A 25,858-nucleotide genomic window follows, 5' to 3' on the forward strand; every position below is an offset into this window, starting at 1 on the left:
GGCCTGGTGCTATTTGAAGGGGAAATAAGGTCGGTGGAACCATCACTGGCTGCAGATGTTCAATCCCTGTGAGACAGGAGCCAGCTTCAGCCTGACTCAAGCAAAGCAGAGGGCATGCTCCTCTCCTGCATGCAGCGGTGTGAGAGCTAGTCTTGGGCTGCAGCATGTTAATCTAAACCTAAATGCTTTTGCAATGCAAGAAACCCCCAACTGGCTCAGTGTCCTGGGTTCAGCAGTAGCAGTCATGTTTCTCCTTCTTGGTAGCTGGTGCAGTGCAGTGTTTTGACTTTTGGCCGGGGAACAAAGCTGATAACAATGATGTTTTGGTTTGGCCAAGGACTTTGTGAGCCTCATGCTCTGCCAGGGAGGAGGGGAAGCCGGGAGGGAGCAGAGACAGGACACCTGACCCAAACTGACCAAAGAGCTATTCCATACCACAGCACGTCATGCCCAGGATGTAACTGGGAGTTAGCCGGAAGGGCTGGGAGACTGCGGAGTTGGAGGAGGTATTGGTCAGAGCTTGGTCGGGCTGGGGGGGCAAGTTATCGGTCGGCTGGTGCTGAGGTGTTGTATTCTGTTCCCTTGTTATTTCCTTTATCATTATTATCATTGGTGGTAGCAGTAGTGATCTCTGTTATACCTTAGTTACTAAACTGTTCTTATCTCAACCTGTGGGAGTTGCATTCTTTTCGATTCTCCTCTCTGTCCCTTCGGGAGTAGGGGGAGGGAAAGAAGGGGGGAAGTGAGTGAATGAGCCCTCTGCCTGGTTTTAAACCACGACAGTTCTTTTTTGGCGCCCAATGTGGGGCACGAGGGGTTGAGATAACGACAGGTCTGACCAGATTAATGGTCACTCGTCACAATGCTGATTTATTGGCTCTCAGAGTTGTTCTTGTTGATCTCAGTTTCAGAATGTAGTACATTACTTAGAGCCGGTATTTGCTGTGTTAGTGTTTATCAAGTGTGGGGCCTGGGCTAAGGTTCTCGTCTCACTGTGCTTTATGGCAATGGCTTGTAATACGGGCGGGCTCCAGCAGCAGGGCGGGACGGACGTGGCCGTGGACTTGTACCTGGCCGTCCGGCTGCTCTTCACCGGCCTGGCCCTCGCCCTCGCCTCCATCTTTGTGAGGCCGCGGGGAGCCGAGGGGGAGCGGCCCCGGGAGCCGGCGGCTGCTGAAGCGGCCCGGGAGAGCGGCCCCGGGGACCAGGCGGCGGCGGCGGGAGCGGGGCCGGAGGCCGCGAGGGGACGGCTGCCGGTGGAGGAGGTCGGGGCGGTCGAGGAGCAGAAGGAAGCGGCTGCCGAGCAGCGCGATAAGGCGGTGGAGGAGCCCAGCCCCGCGGCCAAGCCCAGCCCCGCGACGGCCGAGAGCATTCCCCGGAAGCCGCCCGCCGAGCCCCAGGAGGATGCAGGAGACCACGCAGCATGGTGAGGTGTTGTATTCTCTTCCCTTGTTATTTCCTTTATCATTGTTATTATTGGTGGTAGCAGTAGTGATTTGTGTTATACCTTAGTTACTAAACTGTTCTTATCTCAACCTGTGGGAGTTGCATTCTTTTTGATTCTCCCCTCCATCCCTCTGGGAGTAGGGGGAGGGAAAGAAGGGGGGAAGTGAGTGAATGCCTGGTTTTAAACCACGACACTCAGCCAGAAGGATCCATCAGTACTCAGCATCACGTGTGGGAGCTGGGCAGCACAAAACCAACCAAGAAGTACATTTTCTGACATCCACACTGATGTTCCAGTAACCGTAACGTCATCTGAACCATGAAGCACTTGGGAAATGTTTGTTTTACAAAGTGGGGGAAGAGCTCCTACAAAAACAATCCCAGTTTCCAAAGAGGAAATATTTCCTGGTAACAAGCAAAAAACCCCACTGTGTATCCAAAGGAAAGAGCCCTGGGAAATGCCCTTTCCCATGCACGGTGGCAGGGCTGCTGGGGCTAGAATAGATAGATAGAATCACAGACTGGTTTAAACTAGAAAGGACCTTAAGATCATCCAGATCCAACCCCCTGCCATGGGCAGGGCTATCTTCCATAGACCAGGCTGCTCAAGACCCTGAGATGAACAGTGGCAGAGGGGGAGAGCCATGGTACTGGGTAGGAGCACAGGGGCTGCGATGGCTGCAGCCGCTTGAGCCGAGTTCCTCGCTGCTGTGCTCATGTATAAATAGGAAAGCAGTCAGTTATTATTAGAGCTTGTTGTGTGGCTCTGGAGGAGCTACAGAAAACCCTTCCAAATGAGCTGCTCTGCAGTGCAAGCAAAGCTCCTGGGGTCATGTCTAGGGGAGAGCATCACAAAGAGCAACTTGAGTCTTGGAGACAGTCTTGGTCTGCCCTCACCCCTCTCTGAGCACCTGTGTTTCCCATTCCTAAGATGACAAGGCATGGAATCAACAAAGAAACTTAACCTGGGTCTTTTGTCTCCAGCACCTTCCCAGGATCTTGGAGGACACAACCAGCTCCTGCACTGTCACAGCATCCCGATGCACATGAGGAAGCTGTTTCCCATTCAGGGAGGTAGCAAAAGGAGACCTTCGTGTCACATTTCCAAGCTGCCCCAAGGCCTCCATGGATAGGCACAGAAAGAGCAAGATGTACATGTGGAAAACCCAGAAGGTGGGTCAGCCTTCTGGTTCCTGCAGGAGAAATACCATCAGGTACGTTAGGATGGGTTTGGTCCCATGTTATCCTTGTGTCCCATCCCTGCCACCCTCCTCCAAACCTGCCCTAGAGAGCAGCACCTCAGGGGGAACAGCCAAAAGTCATCTCATGGCTGAAGTCATGCAGTATGAGATCTTTCGGTAGCATTTAGCTCCTGGAAGATGCCCACATCATGGGCTAACTTATGCCTAAGCTGCTCTGTACCCCCTAATGGCAGAGGTGCTGCATTGTAACGTTATCTTTCTTGCCTCTCTGTTAGAAACTGCATTTTTCTTCTCTCTATGCATTATACCCTCTAAAATATGACCCTAATCTACAAAACAGCACCTAGGAATGCACGGAGCTCCAGGACTGAAAGACTTTACAGAGCCAGCAGGGTCAGAGGGAAAGAAAACCACCATGTACATGATCAATATATATTAAAACGGGATTTGAAATTAAAGCATGAAGAAGCCTTGATCTGGTTTTAATTCTGAATGAACAAATACAGCTGTTAATACATGGCAATGCTATTTTGCTGTGATAACAAAGCAGATGACACCAGCAATCTAGTGAGGCTCAGGAAAAGAAAGTTTAAGAGAAAATCCCTAGGTAATCTCTGCTGCATTTATCATGCTTTGGCACTCATAAAGTAAACCCAGGCTGAGCATAATGAACAGAATCAAACAGGCTTTTTCAGGTGGGTTTTTTTCCCTGCTGCTTTAAAAATCACATCAGAATATAGTCACGGGAGAGACAAAAAGGGAAGAACTCCTGCCCTGCCGGTGGTGCATGGGGAATCTGATTGTAAAGGCTTCTTCCTGTATGGCTGAGTAGACGTGAGACTGCGATTTGTTCATCACAAGATTTAAGCTCTCCTTTGCGACACAGAACCAGTGCAACAGTCCTCTCCTGCTCTGCCAGAGGTGCATAGGTAACACACATCACTTATACATCACATAACTTATGTCTAAGCTGAGAGTGTGCAAAAGCCTCAGACATCACTTTACCTGGCCAAGCACTGCTCCGCGTGTCCCAGCAGGTTTGGGGTACCCACAGGCATCGTATCCATCTGAGTGCTGCCCCATAGCACTGGTTACCGCTGGGGCTCTTGGCTAAGTGGCAGGGCTGTGGACACAGAAGCAAAGCAGGTATTTAAGAATCAGGTCTCCAACAGCCCCACATGGTACCACTGAACTCTGCTCAGGGCTTGTTTCCTCCCTCTGAGGGCAAACTGGGTCTTTGCCCTGTGCTGAGGATGTGAAAGGGGCTTTTGAGAGTACATGGATTTATCCTGGGGTTGGGTCACCAGAAATCATTAACTCCAAGAGTCTAATAAAACCATTTTAAAATACACGTGTGTTATTTAAGGGACCTCGGGAGAAAGCAGGCATGAATTGCTCTTCTCCAGCAAGGCTCCAGGTGGAGCACCTCAAAAGGCAGAGCAATTCTTGAGAGCAATGAGCAGGGACGCTGTGATGAAGTGGTGCTCTTAGGGAGTTCAGTGAGTCTGTGAAGGCTGTTAAATCTGCTCTGACACTACCAACAGCGAGATGCTGGGAACATCCTGACCTGGCTACACAAAGTGATTTCAGTGGGGGCCACTGGGGACCTCAGGTGTTTGGAGAACATCACTGAAGTGTGAAGACACAAAACTCACCCAGTCTCGCATCCCAGCCCAGCATCCCATCCATTTCAGGATACATCCCAAGAGGATCAAGTCCTAGAGTACAAGTTTTCCTGGCTCATTTGCAACCTGTTCTCCCTGAAACAGGAGCTCCCGGGCCCTGTAGTCAGCAGCTTTTCCCAACCCAACACCAGGGGCTGTCATTTAGCTGAGGAAGGCATCTCCTGAGGAGGAAGAAGAAACGCTGCAATTCAGGGCAGGCAACACATTCCTCACCAATACATTCCTCACCAAGACCCTGCTGGCAGGTGCTAAACACAGGCATGCTCCACTTAATACCCTGTGCCACTTGAAACACGTGTGAGATGCAGCAAAGAGGAGGCTTTATCCCTTGCTATTAAATATAGGAGCAGTGAGATGGGGTTATAGCTGTTGAACAAAACCAAGCACGGCAAACAAAGCACATCAACGTGATGAGCAGAGGTTGCTCTGGCATAGGACATGCCACCAGCCACCCAGGCAGTAGCAGAGGGTGATAATCCCTGCAAACCAGCACCTGGAACTCAGGCTGGGGGTGTAAAATGTATTGGGAAAGAGAAAAGGAGAAACAGGTTCAGGGTGGGATTGAGATGCATTCCGAGACAGCTGCACCTGGGGGCGGTTGCTGGCAGCCTCCTGATGTGGTGGCAGCCTGGTTTTGTAGGGAATTTTACTTCCCCATGATCACAGACACAACGTGGGAAGTGCAGCAATGGGGGAACTGGTTCAGTGCTCAGTCTTGCAGCAAATGAGGTAAAGCCCTGCTGCTGCCAACAGGCATAGGATCTAATGATTGCTGCTGGTTGAAGATGATTCTAACAACAGGAGGAATTGTGCTTTATAACATACAGGGTGTGAAGGTGGACAAAATCCTGTACAAGTTCCGCATAAGCTCTCATAGCAATGAATCCCACTGCAGGAGCATGTATTCCCAAGCACAGCCTTGGCTCTCCATCACCTGGGAAGAGCACAGTGAATGTGCTGTGATTTCGGATGCTGCCTTTCAGGGTCCTTTAATTCTGGGGTACAGCACTTTTGTCCCAGGGACCCCTTTTCCCTCACTGATTTCACTACTAGGCCCCTGAGATCTGCAAAACAGACCCATAATAATGCCCTCTCCATTGCCTATTGTGCTGAGTAGCCCGAGCTTTTAATCCTGTGGATGCAGACACCAAGAAGCCCTTGGGTTGGGGACTGCTAACCACTTTGCATGGCTCTTCTTTCTGAGGGAGGGACATTGAAGCAGAACATGATGGTGTGGCTTACCTGTGGTAGGGCAGGAGGTCCCTGTAAAGCTGGACAGTCAACCTGCTCCTCCATGGTCACCCAGTTCTTCCCTGGGACACTCCTCGTTGTTTATGGTTCATCACACGCCACTCATGAATGCTCCTGCTGCATCCACTCAACAGCCCAAGCCGGCAGAACCTGCAGAGATGTGATCTCTGGCAGCACGACCTGATTGAAACCTATAAAATATAAACAGATGTAAAGCTGCCAGTCACGCAGGGAATCAAATTAAATCAGTTCAGCTCAGCCTCCCCCATCTTCCCTTACTGCTCAGGCAATAAAACCACTCGCTAAACAAATATTTCAGCTGTATAGGAAAGCAAGCCATTGAGCTAACTAACAGGTTGCTTATAGCAGTAAGAGAGCTCTGCCCAGTGCAGGGGTGTTGTGGGGCACCAGCCCTCTCATATCAGTATCTGCTATTTATATAGCACTATATCAAACAAATAGCTCTCCACCAAGAGGTAGGCACAGGTATACACCATGACCTTGCTTGGAGCTGTGGTGGCTCCATGCAACAGCACAAAGTCTTCTCCTTCCCATCCAGTGGATGCTAGTCCAGAGTTAAGGGAGGTTTCTCACAGCCATCCACACCATCCTTCTTCCCTACTTACACACTCAGTAGCCAAGTCTACCTTGTAGAACCGATGAGGGCCCAGGGCACCTGCAAAGAGCTGATGTCCAAAACATCCTTTATGACCCTATTTAAAGAGTATCTCTGCCCTAGGTAATGCCCAGTGATTAGAATATGTTCTGCTACAGTAATGCTTGCACACAACAGCCCACCGAGGAGGGAGCTTTCCTCTGGAACCACAGTTTCAGCCAGGCTCATCTGCATTAATCTTACACCCATTAAAATCAGTTGTTCTGTTTCTAATTCAGCCAGCGCTGCCAAGCTCAGGAATTAAACATTCATGAGCCCATGTCCCTGGGAAAGAAAAAAAAAGAGCCCATAAGTTCATCTGGAGCAGCATGGATTTTTAATACAACCATAAACCCATCTCGCTGCTCCTTTGTGCTCGAAGCTTTCAGCATCCTGATGAGGCATAGGGAAATAAATAAAAGCTGAGCTTTCCACACAATTGTGTGACTCCAAAGGCTGGTGCTTCCTGGAGGCATCCTCACAAATTGCATCAATTTCATTTTACAATGAAAACCAAAGACATAGCAACACTTATCCTGCCTCAAAACAAGTGTTGCTGCTGAAACAACAGAGTCCACCCTGCAGACCACAGGGCAAGTTGTCCACTGGGTTATACTGCAGTGAGGGCAGGAGCCTGGAAATGCCACCAGCAAGAATCATCCAGCCTTGGTCTGGATAAGCATATAGAGCTCTCAGCATCCCCCAGTCCCTCTGGAGCTGTGAGAGCAGCATCAGACCCATAAGAGAGACACACGACCCAGCGTAGACCCAGCCATGAGCAGCAGCGAGCAATGGACAGGGCTGTGGGAAAAGCCAAGGCACCACATCACACCAGGTCATGCTTTGGTTGGCCTCCAGCACCCCCTGCAATGCTCGTACCACCTCGGTGCCCATCAGTCCCTTTAGACAGCTTCCCAGCACCTATCCGGGTATCTCTGCCTTTGAAGGCTACATGGACCATGAAGACTTACCTCTCCAGTGAGCAGCCAGATGCTCCCATGGCTGCAGAGCAGCACCAGGGGGAACACACAAGTTAATGAAGTCAGTAATTACTTTTAAACTCTATATGTGTATGTGCAACAAGGTGTGATTTTTACTATACTCCTAATTTAGGCCACCAGTGATAATAGCCGGAGACAAAGCCAATAAACACCATCTATTTGAAGCAGATGGGGAGTCAGAAAGGGCTCTCCAGTATGTTTTCTCAATAGCCAAAACTAAACAACTTCTCAGAGCTGCCAGAGCCCTCCCAGCCCATGAAAACACCCAAACAAGCTTTGCTGACCCAGGCTGGATGATGAGGCTGTGCTGTCTGGGTCTCTTTCCACAAAAGCTGCTGTTTTCCCTTGGAAAAAGGCACCATGTTTACAAAGTAAAGCTCAAGTAGGAAAACATCAACCCAGGCCAGTGCAAAACCAACCCTGGGAAAAGGTCAGGATTAACTCCTCTGGATGGCTTCCTGAAGAAGGAGCATAAATAAAGACGGGTTGTCAGTGAGCGCTAGCGAGTGCTGCTGCAGTTATTTATAGAAGGCATTCATTTCCTCCAGGATCTGGATAAATATCCATTAGCTTTCAAGGTGATGAATCAAGTATTAATTAACCTGGGGGGGGGGGGGGGGGGAATAGAATACGGATATTAACGTTTTAAAAGGAAGCTTCCAGCTGAGGGGAAAAAAGGAAGAGAGCTAATGGGAACTTTTCAAACAGCACCTTATTGTATGGGAAAGGAGCAATGGGCAGGGAACAGACCTGCTGGATGTACTGACTGGGACCGTCAGGCTTTGCTTTGGTCACAGGGAAATAAAAACCTGTGATCTTGGCACGCCTGCAGAACTTCAGGGTAAAGAGCTTGGACTGAAAATGCAGTGGGTGTTTTATACCTGACTGCAACAGCATCCACCCCTCTTATGCCACTGGGTACCAGAGCCAGCACAGAGCTGCGCCCCCCAGGAGACCATCACAGACATCCTGGCAGAGTGGGAATAGTCATTTCTCCTTCATACACTGATGTAACAACTGTTTTTTCCTCCAAGCTCTCCCTAAATGTTCAAACTACAAACAGGGCCCTGCTTTTAGTGCGAGCAATAAACACCCAGAGCAGCCATCAGGAAATCAGCAGAACCAGAACATGCTCTGGCTACTACACACTGACACAAATGGGAGGAGACCTTGGATCTTTCATTCCCCACCTTCCCTCTGTCCTGCTCAGGGACCAGCTGAGCTAACTCTTCAGCTTTTGGACGTCCCAAAAACCAGCAGCATCACATGGAGACAAATGGGGCTCAGCATCAGCATGAGTAACATGGGGAAAAGAGAAATACTGCACAAAGGAGATGTTTTCCAAGCAAAAATGCCAGAATGAGATGTGACACCAAATTGTACAGCAAAACAAAACCCATTTCCTGGTGGCACCAATACAAGACCTACAGGACCTCTGCACCATCCATACCATCACGCTCCTGGGTGCATTGGCCTGGGATGGTTTGGCTGCATCCCTCCTCCTCTCTGCAGAGCAAGGCAGCTTCCAGGTGACATAAATCAGAAGCCTGGACTGACTATTTTGCAACCTGAGACACAGCTCTCCCATGGCTGAGGAAGCAATGCTTAATGGAGCACAAAAGATCCTATATTAGATGTGGTCTTCAGGATGGACTTCCTTTGCCATGCCTGCGCTCCACCCCTACGTACCCAAATCTTTAACAACTTCAAGCTTTTTTCTTTATAATTTAAGAAAAAAAAATACAGCATATGCAAGCAGCTTGTTCCTGCCTGTATTTAGCTCTTTTTCCCCCCTCTTCTGCATATTCCCCAGCTCTACCCACACATACCCACACTACAGACAAACTATCCTAAAAACAGTGAGAGAGGTCTAAAAACACAATAGTAATCCAGGGCGTCATCAACTTCCAGGAATGCCAACTGCCCTGAGAAACCACAACTCCTTTGTTGTTGTTTTTTGTATGGGGTTGGGTTTTTTTTTAGGCTTTTACAATCTTGTGTTTCACCGAATGGCCCAAATTCGCTCCTTCTCTCTGCTCAGTCCCATCTCTCCCCAGCTATATTCAGAAAGCATTTCTCCCCAGCCTTGTTTAGCTCATGTTTCAGGGCAGAGCAAATGTTTGTGCAGGAGGGGGCAGGGATGATGAGTCAATTAATAGAACCTAATAGAAACTGGTTTTTAAAGTGCCTGTTCTGACTGTGAGCAGCACCAATCACACAAACCCAGCACCACCAGCTTGGTCCAGTGCCTCCTTGCAGACACAGAATGGTTTCCTACAGTGAAACTGCTCTCATCCTGCATGAAATGTGGTACACGATGAGGCATCTGCCACTTAGTGTGAAAGACACCATCACAGCCTAATAAATCACATTGCCAGAAGGACTTCCATGCTATCACCAGTGCTCTTCTCATTACATGGCCTTCCTTCTCCGTATGCTCCTGCTCATCACTATGCCTTGCAGACCTCACATATTTTAGCTGATGAACTCATCCCCAGAATAGACAGCTCGGCTAAGCTCTCTGAACCCAGGTCTCAGTCACCTCTTCTGTTGTTCCTATCACTCCAGCCACAACTTTCTGTGTCCACAAAGGAAAGCCCTAGAGATGCACCATTTGTCATTCAGATGCCATTTATTACACTGACAGCACCTACACCTCTGCCTTTTTCCAGGCATGCACTAAATTGGAGGGGGTGGATGTGAGAGATGGTGCCTATTCATTCTCCTTGCAGATGGTCAAGCCACAAAGCACCCAAGCAAAGCCACATTCTTCCTTTTAACTTTGGCCAAGACCCAAACCACCCACTGGTGGAGTCAATGTTGGACTTGCACGTTCTCTCATAGAGCAACTATCCTGGCAACACATCTAAATGCATTCATTTCCCATGTATGCAGTGCAATTTGAGATACCCAAGTATAACAGGTTAGATTTTGATTTCATGGGAGTGGTCAGGTTTAGATAAGAAAATGGAACAAAACATCCTGATCTCTGGCACATTAGAGCAGCAGTAATTTCAAGCAGAACACAATACTGCAAAATTTACACTAGTAAAAACTAATCCCATATTAAGAAGAACTGAATTTGGAAAACATCACTGTGAAAATAGTCATTTCATAACCAAAACCCTGCAGGATCCAACCAAGCTGGATGGGTACCACAAAGGAGTACAAAGACATTTCTAGAACTGCATCACCCCTCTACGAGGCACAGCATCCAGCCTCATTCACCAGCAACTGCTGATGCCACTGGCCAACTGGATTGGAATGAGAATAGGCCTGGTTGTAACTGAAATCACAGCAGAGTGGAAGGCTATAGGATCACAGTGTGCCTGTTTCCATTGGGAACTTCACATCCACAGTGGAGCTGGTAGCTTCTTTTGTAGGACAGACTATTCTGTTGCACCAAGAGGGCTCCTGCTCTGGCTCAACATGTCCAATATTGTGTCTGGGTAAAGAAACTTAACTCATTATTCAATCAAACTTGCTTGGATTTTTGCTTTCCTCTTTCCTCAGTGAGCCCTGGGGACAGCGGGAAGGGTGCAGACAGGAGAGGGCTCTGAGGAGGCAGCAAGCCATGGTTGATGGGCTGCTCCTCCAGCCAGGAGTCAATAAGGTCCATGAGACCAGTGCCTATGCCAGCAAAACAGCGCAGGAAGAGCATCAGCTGTGATTTATCAGCCAGCCCAGCCCAATGGGTGTATCTTCCATTGGACAAGTATCTTCTCATCTCATCAGCACAGTCCAGCCCATAGGAGTGCTGGTCCAGATTATAAACCCTGGGTTTCTATCTGCTTGCTGGAGATAGCACATCCCACAGTAACCCAGTGCAGAGGAACAATACTGCCCTTGGATCTGACCTCTTCAGCCACAAAAACAAGTTAATTTTGGTGTAATCAGAGAGTGACCGTTATTTGCCATTGAGCATCATAAGGATGTGAGGAAAGATGTATGTGTTTAATTAAGTTCTGGGAGAAAAAAGCAATGTGTACCTGTCTGGACTGCAGAGAGATGAACTCAGTACTTCACCCATGCCTCAAGCCCACTGCCTGTTTTCCTCTGCAACAGAATGACCAGCCTAAGCTGCAGACAGGGACTTCAAAAAGCAAATAATCCTTCCAAAAGAGCCAAGCCAGCACCTCATAATTCCTATATCTCAGAATTGGGAGTCTTCACATTTCTAGTGCGACCCATGGGCAAGCGTTCAGAACCTTAGAAACCTAAGGGAGAGCACTCCCCAAATTAGAGCATCCGGAGGGGACCCCACAGAGCTCCACATGGATTTTTCCCACAGCTCCTGCAGCTGCCAGAGTTTTCTATAGATTGCCCAGGTCTGATTTTCAGCTATGAAATAGCCTGGGCCTGAGCTGCCCTTTTCATCTGAGGAATGCACAGCTGTGAAAGTGAGATCTTGGTTCCTCGGGCTGAACTCGGCTCGAGAAGTGGGGATTTGTGGCCAACCCATCAAAATCACGTTGTGAATGGGTCACATTCATTCTCAGGCTGCACATAATGAGTGAGGAGTGGGCAGGGTGCAGGTACCACGATGCCTTTGGGTGCATGGAGAAACAGCAAAACCCACACGGAGTTTGGACAGGGAAGTAACACAGCCAAAACTCTTAACTGCATCTAAAGAATTTCTAGAACACAAAGAAAGAGCAATCATCATGCCCCCAGAGGCAGCCGAGCATCTTTCCACATTGGAAAGCACTTTCTACTCCTCTCAAGCACTCAGATCCCCTGTGAAAGCGCTATTCCTCTAAAAGAGTCAGATTCAGTGTCTGTGGGCTTTATAAAGATTAAATAACCTGTCTGCTATTATTGCTCCTTGTATGACTACACCAGAGCAGGTAGGTCTCAATGCTAGTCGATAGTCCCAAGCATCAGGGAGAAACCTCTATAGTCCCCAACGGCACTGCACAGCCAGATGCACCAAGATCCCTCCACAGCCAAACCTTCCATGTTTAATCCCCATGGAAGTCAATGGAACATATCTATGTCCTTAAAGCTAAGCACCTCTTTCAGTGTTTTACCCGAGTGTTGTGAGCAAGCCCCAGCCAAGGCAGTGCCTTCAGCCTCATTCACTGCATGGTGAGCTGGTGATCCTTGTGGGACAGTGCTCAGCACAGCAACGGATTGCACCTTCACAACACCTTTATGGTTAAGCACGTGCATAAACTGGGGTCTCCTGCCCTTCTCTGTGCAGTTCCAGCCCTGCCCGAGATGGAACAATATGGGGCAAAAACCTCACATTTCACAAAGAGCTGACAAAATTGGGCCACATCTAATGCCTACCAGTGACATGGTTTTTATAGGCAGGGAACTGAAACAGTCCCTGCAAGACCCAAGACCCCAGCCCTGATTGATGCTGGCATGTCAAAGCTGCTGAGGTTCAGCTTCCCCCAGCACGGACACAGGCTCCCTGCCTTCCCTATCCTGCTGGGAAGAGCTTGGCTCCCAACCCAGCAGGCTGACCACAAACCCTGCCTGCATGAATGCGTTGTTAAGACACTCATTCACACTGCAGCCACGGTGCTGGCTGGAAGAACACATATCAGGCTTTTTGTCAAACAAAACCCATTCCAACGGTCTGGGAGGACAGCAGAATCTGCCATCACACTGCTTTGAAGGGTTTACACTTCACTGCAGCACTTCAGATCTGCAGTTGTTTCCATAACCAAGTCCAAGAGAGCCTGTGAATAGGAAGGAATTAAGCACTCATGCAAAGACCATTAAAGTCAAGGGGGATCTTTCCATTGACTTGAGAGCATTTGGCTCCCAGCCCTGGATATCAGGGTCTGTTGTGCTGGATTTAGAGCAGGAAATGGAAGCAGGACTTTGCAGGTTTTCTCAGCAGTTGTTACAGAGTTCAGCACAGAAGCTCTCTGTGCCCATTTCCCTGCATGTAAATTACAAAGTGACTGCTCATCTGAGATGCAAGGCCCTAATTAACCATCTTTCTGTTCACTGCAGGCACCTCCTCCATCATTCCTGACAGACCTAACACCACAACAAGTTGGACTATCCCATTCCTACAGGCAAAAGGATTTCTTTATGGGTCCTGCCATGTCAGTCCCTGATACATAACCCACATACGATGTGTCAGCCCAAGAGGCAAAACCACCACAGACCAGAAGCTTCAGCAGGTCTGAAAACCTGGTTAATCTAAAACTCACAGCAGGATGAAACTCCTACTAGGATCTGAGCAGCATTTCTCCGATTTCATTCCTGCCTATTCAGTTATAGCCAACAGTTTTGCACAGGGATGTACTGTCTTTGAATGCACCAAAACAATAGATCTGCGCTGTCTCCATTTTCACATAGAGAAGAAGAGATCTGATGGGACTTAACCTCTGGAAGTGATGCTTTATAAGGAGCATCTTCCCAGGCACCCAAAACTGCCAGCACACAAACCACAAAGCACTCCAGGAAGCTTCAGGCTCTTTTAAAATGCAACACTCAGACCGTAAGTCCTGCTAACAGGAGCAGTGCTGCCTCTCTTGCAGTAAGACAGCCTGTCAGGTGAGTTTAGCGAGTGCTGCGCCAGGTACCCATGTCTGCACTTGGCATTGGCACTTGGAAGATGCTGGATCCTTTCCTGCCTCAACCCCACATCCGCATAGTTCAACACTATCATTTAGTTACCTCCTTTGGTGGTAAAAGCAGGACATTTCTGCACTCCATGTGCCATGGGAAAGGTCATCCCAAAGAGAGGAGGCTTTGATTTGGTGCTGGACCAAAGGCAGCGAGCCTGGAGTCTGCTGTGTGCTGACAGCCACACGCCACCATGGTCTTTGCAGGAGGCAGCATCCAGTGGTTAGAGACGTCCTTCCCACTCCTCGTGTGCCTGGGAGAGGAGCAAAGCTGCAAAGAGTTATTCAAACCATAGGCTTAGGGAAAACCTCTCCCTCCTGGCAGATGCTCCTGACTTGGGCTGGATTTAGAAAAACAGAGGTGACCAAGCCCTGCTTCATCCTTCAGTGGGAAATACAGAGAGACAAGAGTATGCTTAGCTGTAAGAAACCTGATCCCAGAAAGAGAAGAAAGCAGGGTGGAGAAGGAAACGCATCCTAATGCCAGCGGTGACCCAAACCAGCTCTGCAGAGCCAGCAGACTCATGGAGCCAGAGAGGACAGACACAGCTAAAAAAAAGACTGCTTTTGGTGGCTGTGACCTTGCATGGGCAGTGCTGTGTTCAATGGGATGGCTTTGAGCAGTCGAGAGCAATGTGCTGGTCCAAACTCACCTCTGCACAGCGATGGTCTGCAGGCTCCCCATGCAGGAGCATCCATCCCTATGCCCAAGCATCTCCATTAGCCTGGAGGGAGATGCAGTCACCCCAGTATGGGAAGTCAGGTGGGGCCTTTTGCTTCCAGAGGGATGTGGGTTTAGGAAATGAGCGTTGCACCCACCTCCTGCAATCTCAGTGCTTCAGTGGGACAAACTGCCAAACTCGACAGGAACCGAGGTCTCATTAGAGCGACTGAGGCTTTGGCAGAGCAAAGGCTTCTCAGCTTCCGTTTATAGGCTCCATGGCAGCAGTTCAAGGCAGGGCAGTGTGCACCATTGCATTATGAAGTCTAGACAGCGCTGGAGCGCTGCAAGCCTGAAGAATGCCTCTTCCCTGCCCTCATATATGATTCAAAACCCAGCAGCATTCCTCAAGCAGGAGCAATGTGGGGAAATATTGAATTCCTGTGTTCAAACAGACTCTTTTGCACTATTGTCTCCCTCTAAAACCTCCACAAGTCTGCCTGGATTATGGAGGTTGCCAGCATGAACTCTCATTCAGGCTCCCCAGAGGAAGGAAATGGAGAACTAAAAGCTGCCTAAACCCTGTTTTTTATTCCTACCTGGAATGAAAACAGCAGCTTTGGAGCAATTCTTGAAATATCTGCTTTCAGCCAGTTTTATTCCTCCTTTTCCTCACTCTGAGCTGACAGAGGAAACCCACCTGCCTGAGACTTCGCTGCCTCCATGGACCTCCAAGCAGTGCTCCCTTCTCTGTTAAAAGATGCTGAGCTGAATGGTGTCCAAGCAGCTGTGCTCCTGGGTATCTGAAGCCTCAAAGAGAGCAGGAGATGCTTTGAACCTAACCCAAAAGTTGAAACAGAAGTAGTTTTAGTTTATTGGAAGATTCCTGTTGTGTCTTAACTGCTAAATTCACTTCTAAAGACCTGAGAGATAAACGGCATTTCAGCAGCCCCTGAAATACAATCGGGGGAGGAAAACAGAGCAGCACTTTCCTACCCATTACCAGAAATGGGGATGACATCTGGGCAATGCATCCTCACTGTTCAGACTGCAGCAGGGTCCAGCAGCAAGGACTCAAGTCATTCAGCAGCAATTCAAAGGAGAAAATAGGATCAAATGATGATGCTTTAGACTTTGCCAGGCTGCCTCTCCCTGCACACCAAGCATGTACTTGCTTTCCTTAAGTGCATTGATAAACACTCTGGATCAGTATTAACACATGCCAGATGCTGGGGAATCATCTCCCACTTATGGCAATTATGAGGATGTCCCAGAATACAATAAAGCAACTGAGAAGATGAGCATCTGGTGGGGGTTGTCAGGCCCCAACACAAATCTATGCAATAAAGAGGTGTGATTATTTCTTTCCTTGAGTCATACGGCATTTAGCACTGGATACATGCAATTCCTCCTTCCTTCAGGGGTTCTCCTCAGGAGATGAGCAGAGCATCCTTCCTCCAGTGGGAATGCTGAGCTGCTCCCCCTATCCTGCCCTTTCTGTGCTGAAATCCAGCCACCATGTGCACCCCAATCCCACCAGCATCACCCAGCCAGAGGGACCTGTGCAAAGTGACCGTGCATCTCCATCAGACAGCACCTCCAGCCAGAGAAACCACCAGGTGAGACCATCTCCCTCTCTCTGACCTGGACCACCTCGTCCATGGCCATGTCCACTCCACTCCATGCTTCCAAGCCAAGGGCAAAACTCCATAGCTCAAGGTAAGAGAACCTGCCACATGCTGAGGTCTGTTAAAAGACATACAAAGTGGTGAAGCAGTGAAGGTTATTTCCTACATAAACCAGCCAGGAAATGATGATCGTGCACAGGGAATGCTCTGTGGATTACACAACAGTGCAGACACGTGGCTGAACAACATTTTAAACATACTTAATGGATGATTCCTAGAAGTAATAGCAAGTTTTATTCCTGTGAAAGGCAGCAGAGCCAAGCTATATTTAACAGAGGAAAGAAGCTAGGAGTAATCTCCAAAGGTCTGATAATGCAGAGTCTGTGCTTAAACATGCTCCAGTACATCTTTAGGCAGTAAATGCCAGCTACAAGGCTGGTTTTCTCAGTTTGGGTAGCAATTTTGGGACTCATTGATTTTAATATCAGAAGCAGCCATTAAGGCACCTCCTATGAGCTCTCCACCACAAGCCAAAATGTTTCATCCAGTACAGAACAGGGATGGAGGCTGGATAATTCAGAACTATTTGCAATGAGTGACACACCAGCCTTTGCCCACAGCCAAGGGCTAGCCCAGATCCATCCGTCCCTCCTGCCAGGGCCATTCCCATGAAGGTAGCTCCTTAACTCCTTCCCTATCCTCACAAACCAATTTTAATCCCATTTTCCTTCCCAGAGCTTTCTTAGACAACACTCAGAAAATGAGCTGGACCATCAATGTCAGCAAATGCCACCCATCTGGCACCACATTCTTGCCTCTGGAGGCCCCAGCAGTCATGGTGAGCATCTTCCCAGGCTCCCACCCCACTGAAATGCACCCTGCCAGAAAGACTTCCGGGGGGAATCTGCTCCTTCTTGTTTATTGGTTTTCCTTTGGGCTTTTCCCAAAGCAGAGCTTTTTCTCCATGTAATTTCCTGTGGACATCTGAAAAGAAACATGACCAACATGGCTTACAGCAGCAGCATCCGATGAAAAGCGCTGAGTGGACCCAAAGTCACATAATACACTTACAGTGTTATTTACAGTGTTAACACTGCCATAACTTTAAAGTCAATTTTAATGTACATTTGTGCTCCTAGTTTACTTTTGATAAGATTGAAATGCTTGGCGTCAGCTCCAGGTTTTGAGGGCTGTGGAGTCAATTTGCAAAGGGTGCTTGGGAGAGAGGGGGATGCTGCTTCCTAGAGAATAATACTGCATGTCTGAAACCTCTTCAAGGCTGTGGAACCATCATTCTGGATCCTGGCTCGTGTGAAATCCAAGGTCTAACAGGAAATCACATTTGAGTCAAACTCACCTTATTCCTCCCAAGAAGCTGATGCTTTTCTTCTTTGTTTAACTGTGACCATTTCTCTGTTTGAGATCTGCTTCTCGTTGTGTAGCCAGTACCTGGCTCCTCTTCTATAACCTTGGGATCTTTGACAGCAGAGTGTTACTACTGTGCCGACTACATGAAGTATGCTTTTAATGTCCCCACTAGGGGACATTAAAATGAGCTTTAAAGTATGAATTCAATCACTTAGAATAAAAACCAGTTCATAGCAATATTTGACTTTAAAAGCACTGTGGAAATGCTTAACTGCTTCGTGCACCGAGTCCCATTGCAGGGAACACAATTAAGATGCTTTGGCTCCCATTTTTCAGCAAGTGTATCCGTGACAAGCTTTCCCAAGCGTCTGCTGCAAAGTGCTGGCAGCAACACGGCAGCAAGGCTGCGCAGAGAAAGGTGCTGTGCTTTTGGGGACTGCAGAAGACCAGGGCTCAGTGTGGCCAGGCCACTGCTCCTCCCTCAGCTTCACTAAACTCAACCATTTCACTCAGTTTAGGGACCTCTGTTTAATATAGCACAGTGTTAACATCACCCAAAACCACAGAACAAGGATGCAGTCGGGTGTTCTGCTCCACTGAGGCTCGTGCACAGGAAGGAAAGGGAAGAGTGAGTATTTGCCCAGCTGGATGCTTCAGAGAACACGTCCATCTCGGTGCCTCTGGCTATGTGTCTGTAAAGCGCTGAACAACAGGAAATCGTTTGGCTTGTATCAGACTAAATCCAGAGAGCATCAACCCTGCAATTAACTATAATTAGAAATCCATTCCGGCAGCACCACGGAGCCAGTTCTCAGGTCTTGACAAGTAACCCTCCCAACCAGCCAGCTCCCATCTCTACTGCCCAAGTAGCCATTCCCTGGGCTGGCCATGCCAAGCCTCAGGCCCAAATTCCCCTTGGATAAGCATATAGAATTATTTCTTAATGCACCTTTCTGCACTGCAACTTTAGAGTATTCAATAAGAACAGATAGCCTGCTGATGTGAGATCTCATGGTGAGCAAAGATGAAGGAATCCCCAGCCTCCCACTCCAGCCATCTTCAGCCCTTCCTCTCCACCATCACCTAAATACCAACAGGCTTCTAACCCACAATGTGGATGTGGCCAAACCCAGTGCTATTTCTGCATTGCTAATGCCCTTCAGAGCCTGTGCCAGCTCTCAGAATAACATCCAGAATACAATGGGAGAAGCTCAGTCCAAAGAAAGTCAATTGTCACCTTATTTTCAAGGAGATTTTGCATTTGTGATTCCCCCAGTTAACTGTGCTTCCAGCTAAAGCTAAACATTGCCATATGAGCAAAAAACCCCAGCACTTAGAAGGCCTGGTACTTAGGGATCTAGTAAAATGACAGCAGCCCCAGCTATAATTATTGCCCTGTAATCTGCATGTCATGAATCACTACATAACGCAGCAATAGCTGCAATCACTGCACATAGTTATTTGTTCTTTGCGCTGAAATAAAGTGGTGGGGAAGATGGGCAGAAATTGAGTGTGGAGTAAATATGCAGTCATTGTCGACCTTTTTCTGTCAACAGACACTTAACAGTTTTCCTGTGGATGTCCTACACAACAAATAGAGGAAAGGAGTGCACAGGCTCTCCAAGCTGCCTTCTGCACATCCCCAAAACCCCCCTAACAGTGAGCTGAGGTCTGGGAAGAAAGGTGGGTAACCAGGAAGAGTTACACAAGATTCCAATCACAACTAAAATTGAGGCTTTTCTCTTGCTGTTCTTTCAGCCATTTGGTTCCCAGATGTTTTAAACAGCTTTCTGAGTGTGAGTTGGAGCCAACAGGGCACCCACACCACAGCCAAGGGGCAAACTTGGCATTTTGATCTCGCTTTGGGTGCGTGAACTAAATGTTCATGTTCTGCGCAGTGAAAAAGCACTGAAAATCTCGTTTTGGAAAGTGTGAGAGGCCCCATCCAGGCAATGCAATGCAACGCCAGGGTGGAGGAGGAGAAAAAACACCTCTTGTAGCCCCCAGATCTGCTGGATAAGGTCATCACTTCCAGCTCCTTCCAGATATGTCAGATAAGGTCATCACTTCCAGCTATTCAACATTTCTTTGCACATCAGCTGGTTTCCTCTATAACTTATCTCTGAGGCAACAAGGCAGATTAACTCTGCTGCCAAGCTCAGCTCTTTAAAATGCTTACAGCCAGTCAGAACCTCCACTGGGCTGAGACAGGAGCTGGTCCATGGAAAGACCAGATGGACACCAACCTGGGCAACAGGTGATGCTGAGGATGGCACCAGCCCAGGAGCCACAGCTCACCCATGTTAACACCATCAACTCACGCTTATATGGCAGGAAACCTGAGCTGCAGTTCCCATGAGGCTCATGATCAGCCTCAGAACCTACCCAAAAAGAAACCTTTCCATGTCATCAGAGATCAAGTTCAGCAAAGCCAAAGCTGCTGCACAACCGCAATTCCCACCCCAGGAGTAAAAATCACATCACATCAATACACAACTTCTGACTGAGCTCCTGCCTCCCACGTGGGACGGCATCCCTAGCACATGACTTAAACACAATGACCAAGTGCTCCACTGCAAAACAGAAAGGACAAGGCCAAATTCAAGGTTTTCTGCTGCTAAATCCACATGATTCTGCTGGTTACAATGGATGTTTATTAGTTTAAATATAGTTCAACTCTTTCTCTAAAGCTCAGTACTTACAAGTGCCTCTGTGTGTGTAATTAGCGGCAGAGATACATAAAATGGTTATTCAGTCATCTCACAGCTCCTTCTTTCTCAGTTTGTGATTTGTTCATATTCTAAAGAGACCCTGGTATTAATTACTTATTGTAGATTAAATACAAGACTGGGAAGAGGAGGAAAATCTTCCTGTGTGTGGCAGACTTCTTTGTATCTTGCTAAGTCTCCCTCCAGAACCATAGCTGTTGGTACTGAAAGGCAGAAAACCAGCTGAGCCGAGCACCTCTGCCCTGCACTAAGAAATGCAATAAGAAATACTTTCACACTCAGGCCAGGAGAATCATGCATTGATCTGCTGAGGTTTCACTGACCTCTACACCACTGTGTACTACAGAAACTATGCTAAACTCCAGCCAGCTCCACCAAGCAAGCATCAATGTGACCTAGAACACCTCTCATGGGAGCAGAGAGATGGTGGAGGGGAACGAGGAACCAAAGAATCCCACTTTCTTGAGTGAATTTGGAGCACAGGAAAGAGCATGGGGAGGTAATCTTGGTGTAAGAGCAGCACCCATATAAAGGGGAGGTCCTTCATCCCTCTGAGCCCAAACTGGCCCTCTCCCAGCAGTGATGCTCTGCCCATCATTCTCCACAAGCTTTTGCTTCCCAACATGACAGAAGACTCATTACTTAAGGCAGGAAGAAATCCCTCTGCTTATAGCACACAGCAGATGAACAAGTCCATTTCAGTGGCATTTGCCTCTGGATGAGTAACAAAGGCAGAAATGAACACCCCAAGAACAAGCACAAAACCCCCACACGAACTCTTGTGTTATGCCTGGTAGCTCACCGGGAAAGCATGATGCAATAGAAATACCCTGGCTCCTGCTGAATCCATGTGTGAACATCAATTGTTAAGCGGAATAATTCATTGTGCTTTGACTTTCACCACGGGCCCTAAGACTCAAATCCATGTTCTTTCCAAATCACTGTTATTTCCAGCCTATCTCCTGTGGTGAGGTACATAGCTAGCCTGAAATTTCCCTGCGACACCTTAATAAATAGCTTAACTCGAGATATAATTTACTAAGGTTTAAGTGTGTGCTCAGAAAGACCTATTTCTGTTGCAGGAACTTGTGCCAAAATTGGCATCACCTCTTTCCAAGGCTTTCTCCATCAAGCACGCTGTGCTTGGGTGGAGAACTCTACCTGTGCCCTTTCCCATGGACCACAGAGGCTTGAAAATATAGAGAGAAGCAAGGTAAAAGATGCTTTCCACTCTTGGAGGTCCTAGGACAGAACTGACCTTCTCAGGCCCTGAGGCTGCACCCCTGTTATCCAGGTTTTCGTTGCAGCACACACACTGCTGGGATGCAGTGCAGAAGCAGCAATAGGCATAGCTGAAAGCGATTAATATTGCCCCAAATCTCAGCTAAATACACCGTGTAGTAATCAAGGATTAACCACCAGCACCTCCAGAGCAGTTGTAAGCAGTCCAGGTACTTCTGCATTCATCCTATTCTCCAAACCAACCTTTTCCCTTCAGACAGCAAACTCACATCCTGCTCCACACAGCATTCCCTACCCTGCTGCTCACCTGCTGGTGGTGACTAAGGGTTAATGAGGAAGCCAAGGCAATAACAGCTGAACGTTCTCCTCACCAGGAACCCCTCCTTCTGAGCCTCGTTAAAACTACCCTCATTATCTTCTTGCTTCAGAAAACATCTCATTGCTGGTTCTCCAGTAAGACAGTGAGCCTTCCGCATCCCCCCCAGTGCAGGAATGAACCAGCTGTAACTAACCCCTAAAGCAGATGAAGTCAATGATCATCCTGGTGGCTCAAGACCCCATGTTTGAAATGCTGGAGGCATTTTATACAGAGCCATTTGAAGCTACAAGTCCCAGTGCCGTAACCCCATCTTAATTTGATCTGAACACTGGGTTGTGCTGAAGACAGACACATGCTCCTCCCAGGCAAACCCCACAGGCTCAGTGCAGGAGAATCACTGATTCTCCTTATTTTACATCCTATTGGAATAAAGAAAATAAACCCCACAGCATTCCTGTTGACTTCCAATAAAGTGGGAAAACAGGAGGCAAAGGTGACAAGCAGCTGAGACCCAAATAGTTCAAGCTGGTTTGATGGCAAGAGAGCCAGAGGAGCCTGCAGACAATCTTGGCGTCAATCACCCAGATTCAGTAGACCCATCTATTCTGGCAGCATTAGGAATGGAGCTGTTGTCCTTTCGAGGTCCCTCCTGGCTCCTCCATTTATTTATATTGTATTTATTGCAGAATAAGCTGTTTAACAAATTCCTGTGGCACAGCTCCCTCCATAAGCACTGAGCTCAAAAATCATTACTTTCATTGCCCAATGTTTTGTCCACCACGAGCTTGCCCTGAAGAGTTATTGCCAAATAGCCCATTCCCGGTGGCCAGCCACAGAGATGACCCCAGTGAGCAGCAGAGATTGATGTGGTTAGAAGGAGAAAAACAAATACAAAATAAAGGGGGACAAAAGAACCTCAGGAAAAGCTGAGCAGAGTTGGGGCCTGGGAAGAGGAAGGGTCTTCCCCCCAGCTGACATTGTGCAATACAGCATCCTTACCTAGTGGGAAGCAACAGACTGCTGCTCTGCTGTTTGTTTTTCAACATCCCAATCTACTGATGCTTCTTAATGAAGACTTTCATTGGGGATTGAAGTTGCAAGGGCTTCCCCCCTCCCCTCAGTATAAACAATACTGAAAACCTGTTTGGGGTTGAGGAGTTCTCTCCCTTTCCTTTTCTTTCCTTTTCAGCTTCGAAACACAAGGGTATTTTGAAAACATAAAGGGATATAGAGGTTTTGGAATGAAACACTGGGGTATTATTATTATTGTTACTGTTGTTGTTGTTATTACTACCATTATTGTTATTACTCTTATTGTTTCTATGATTACTACTATTATCACTACTACTATTATTGCTATTATTAAGCACAGGCTTTCCTTTTAAAACCCATCACTAAGTCGCAACCCAAACAAATGCATGGTTGACTTCAAACCCAAGTTTGAGGGCTTCAGCTCTGCTCCCCATTCTGCCTCTGCAACCACAGCTGAGGGCTGAAGCATTCTGGAGGTTCTCCTGTCCTTACTTGCACCTTGCTGTGACACAGCCATTGCCTTGGCAGGGATGCCCCCAGCAATGGACCACAGGAAAAGTGCCCAAAACCCTGAGGTTGTGGCTGGTTTTCATTCCTTTTATTCTCAAGCTTTCAGGGAGGGGTTGAGGAGCTGCCACCTCCTCCATCACTTTCCTCCCTCTCCCCCTTTTCACCTGAAAACACACAAAGCCAAAGTCTCTCCTTCACCCCAAGACTGATCCCTTGGCACTTCCAATGCCATCCAAACTCCTTCCCAAACCCACAGTCTTGCCTATAACACTATATCCCTGGGATAAACTAAAAGCATCCATCCTTACCCAGTTTAACAGTTCCACTTTATCTTCCTACTAAAAACCAGCCATAATTTCACAGCCTGTCTGCCTGCAGTCGTAATAGCAAACAGCAGCCAAGATTGTACTCCTCTTGCAGACGAGGAGGAGTCAGCCAGCCTCCTCCATAGAGGGCCATAATATACAAACCACATTTCACTCCTGAGATAGAACTTGTTATCCACTGATAATTTAATGTGGGTTTGGGGCTGGGGTTTTGAGAGGATATATTCCTGAGGATGAAAGTGTCCCAGTTGCAATCCCAGCATCCCCATGCCCAAAAACCAGAGTCTGACTGTTTGTGGGCTGCATGAACTGCTGCTAGGCTGGGAGTCAGAGGCTTGGGATCCATCTGTGATTTCCCATCAACAGAAGAGAGCACAAAGCCCTTTAGTTCCTCTGTTTTGTAAACAACCTTCATCCCATCCAGTGACAGGCTTTTAAATTATTCCCTCGGGAATCCCACACCAGCCCTCAGTGGTTTTACCAAGAACCTGCTGGGCAGATGAGCTATTCCAAGACTTGGGAAATGTTATGGAGAGAGGTTCAAACCCTCTGCCATGGGTTTGGGTGCCTGTCCCAGCCAACAGCACAGGGAACATCTGTGCCTCTCCCCAGCCCTTCTGCTCGGTTTCAATTGCTAACAATAGACAAAAAATAATCAAAGTTCCTCTCTTTGAAAGCCATTAAAATGGGGGGGGGGGGAAGCCTCTGAAACAATCTGCATTTTATCTTCTTAATGGCTCTAAAGCCTCCACTTGTATCCAAAAATAATTGCACTCAGCAAGGGTTGAAGAATATTCCTTTCAAATCATGGACCAGATGTTCCACCGAGACCATTACACAGTTAACTGCCAATAAAAGTAATCCAACAAACCAAGCCCTGATTAAGGAATGCGCGCACGCAGCCCAGCAGCGCCTGCACACACCGAACGTGATTTGCTGTTATTTAACCTCTAATGACACAGACGCGCCGTCCCCTTCCTCCTTGGCAAAGGCAGCACCAGGCAGCGAGGAGAGGATTGCTTTGCTTTTACTATCTTGGAAATCAGATCCCATAAACTCAGTGAAAGCGGAGCCAATGGCCACACGGCCAAACCCCCACTCCCCCCCCAACGTTGCTCAAGAGGTCAGTGCTGTTTTCTAGTCCATCCCAGCACATCCAAGACAAACAGTCTCATGCCACCACGCTGCAGGGGATGTGCAGGCAGCAGTAAGAACAAGCAACTCTGCCCATGCACTGGGCTGTGTGCAGGCCACCATCACCTTTCTTGTTACAGACCTGGTTTGGGCTCCAAGGGTTGATGTCCATCAGCTGGGCTTCAGATGGGAGTGCAGACGGAGCCTTCTCAGACCTCATGCACCAGGCAAGGGCAAGGGTAAGGGTTAGGGTTAGGAGACAGCTCCAGCACACACCAGCCACTCTCTTGGACCCTGAAGGTGGTTTCATCTTGTTTGTGCTTAGCAGTGCAAAAGCTGATTGCCAAGTAGGATAGGAACCACCCAGCCTCCTGAGCCCAGAGCAGCTGGGAGCCTGCTGAGGCCAAGAGGATGAGCCTTGAAAAGCAGCCAGGTGAGGTAGATGGGAGGAGGAATCCAAAACCATGGGCTGATGGGAGCTGCCTGTGGGTTGGATGGGGCACATCTCACCTTCTGCCTTACCTGCCCTGCAGCTTCAGAACTCATTTCCACTTTGTATGCTTCTAAAGGCTTCCTTTTATACCCTATAATTCATTTTTGTAGCAAAAACATGCTCTGGAGTGAACAGGCTTCCTCTCTCAAAGAAACATCTCCAATGCAAGTGGAGAGGCACTGATTGCTCTATCAGGTTCTCCGGGGCTTTTCTCTGTGTTGTTAGCTAACAAAAATGTGTTCTTAATTTAAGCATTTAATCCAAATATCTCCCTTTTAATTACAAGCTGAGGAAGAGCAACAGCCCAGAGCAACAACAAATGCTTCTCTTACTGAACCATCACAGCAGGGAGCAGGGAGCGATTTTACACAACCAGGGTGAATTCAAACCCCCCAGAGCTGGGGGGTTCAGGCAGAAAGGACCCCACCAAGCTCCCTACATGAGGTACCACCTTCCCTGGGAAACAAACCCATCATTTCAAGGGCAGGAGGCTGCATCCATGCTGGGACATACACCTCAAAGACCACAAACACCTACCACTACCATGACCCACTGCTCCCAGGCACAGCTTTTATAGGCAGCACTG

At 48.1% G+C, this 25,858-nt stretch overlaps 2 long non-coding RNA genes across 4 annotated transcripts; both read right to left on the reverse strand.

The window, feature by feature from the left end:
• Positions 1 to 2,315: 2,315 nt before the first annotated feature.
• Positions 2,316 to 16,881, reverse strand: LOC133270247 (uncharacterized). 3 transcript variants are annotated; one of them, XR_009743705.1, is made up of 5 exons: positions 15,192 to 16,881; positions 13,883 to 14,084; positions 5,576 to 6,270; positions 4,304 to 4,494; positions 2,316 to 2,639 (listed from the first exon to the last, which is right to left on the reverse strand). It is a non-coding gene; the product is annotated as an uncharacterized LOC133270247 (long non-coding RNA). The 3 variants fall into 3 exon arrangements; XR_009743704.1 differs by lacking the exon at positions 15,192 to 16,881 and having other exon boundaries at positions 2,317 to 2,639; positions 13,883 to 14,204; XR_009743703.1 differs by lacking the exons at positions 13,883 to 14,084; positions 15,192 to 16,881 and having other exon boundaries at positions 2,318 to 2,639; positions 5,576 to 6,764.
• Positions 16,882 to 16,891: 10 nt separating this feature from the next.
• LOC133270248 (uncharacterized) lies at positions 16,892 to 25,024 on the reverse strand. Its single transcript, XR_009743706.1, has 3 exons — positions 24,922 to 25,024; positions 17,212 to 17,444; positions 16,892 to 17,093 (listed from the first exon to the last, which is right to left on the reverse strand). It is a non-coding gene; the product is annotated as an uncharacterized LOC133270248 (long non-coding RNA).
• Between the last annotated feature and the right edge of the window lie 834 nt (positions 25,025 to 25,858).

This window comes from Pezoporus flaviventris, unplaced genomic scaffold (assembly GCF_033815535.1).
Source record: "Pezoporus flaviventris isolate CSIRO_AGI_PZ_B2104156 unplaced genomic scaffold, CSIRO_AGI_Pfla_v1 ptg000020l, whole genome shotgun sequence".
NCBI lineage: Eukaryota > Metazoa > Chordata > Aves > Psittaciformes > Psittacidae > Pezoporus > Pezoporus flaviventris.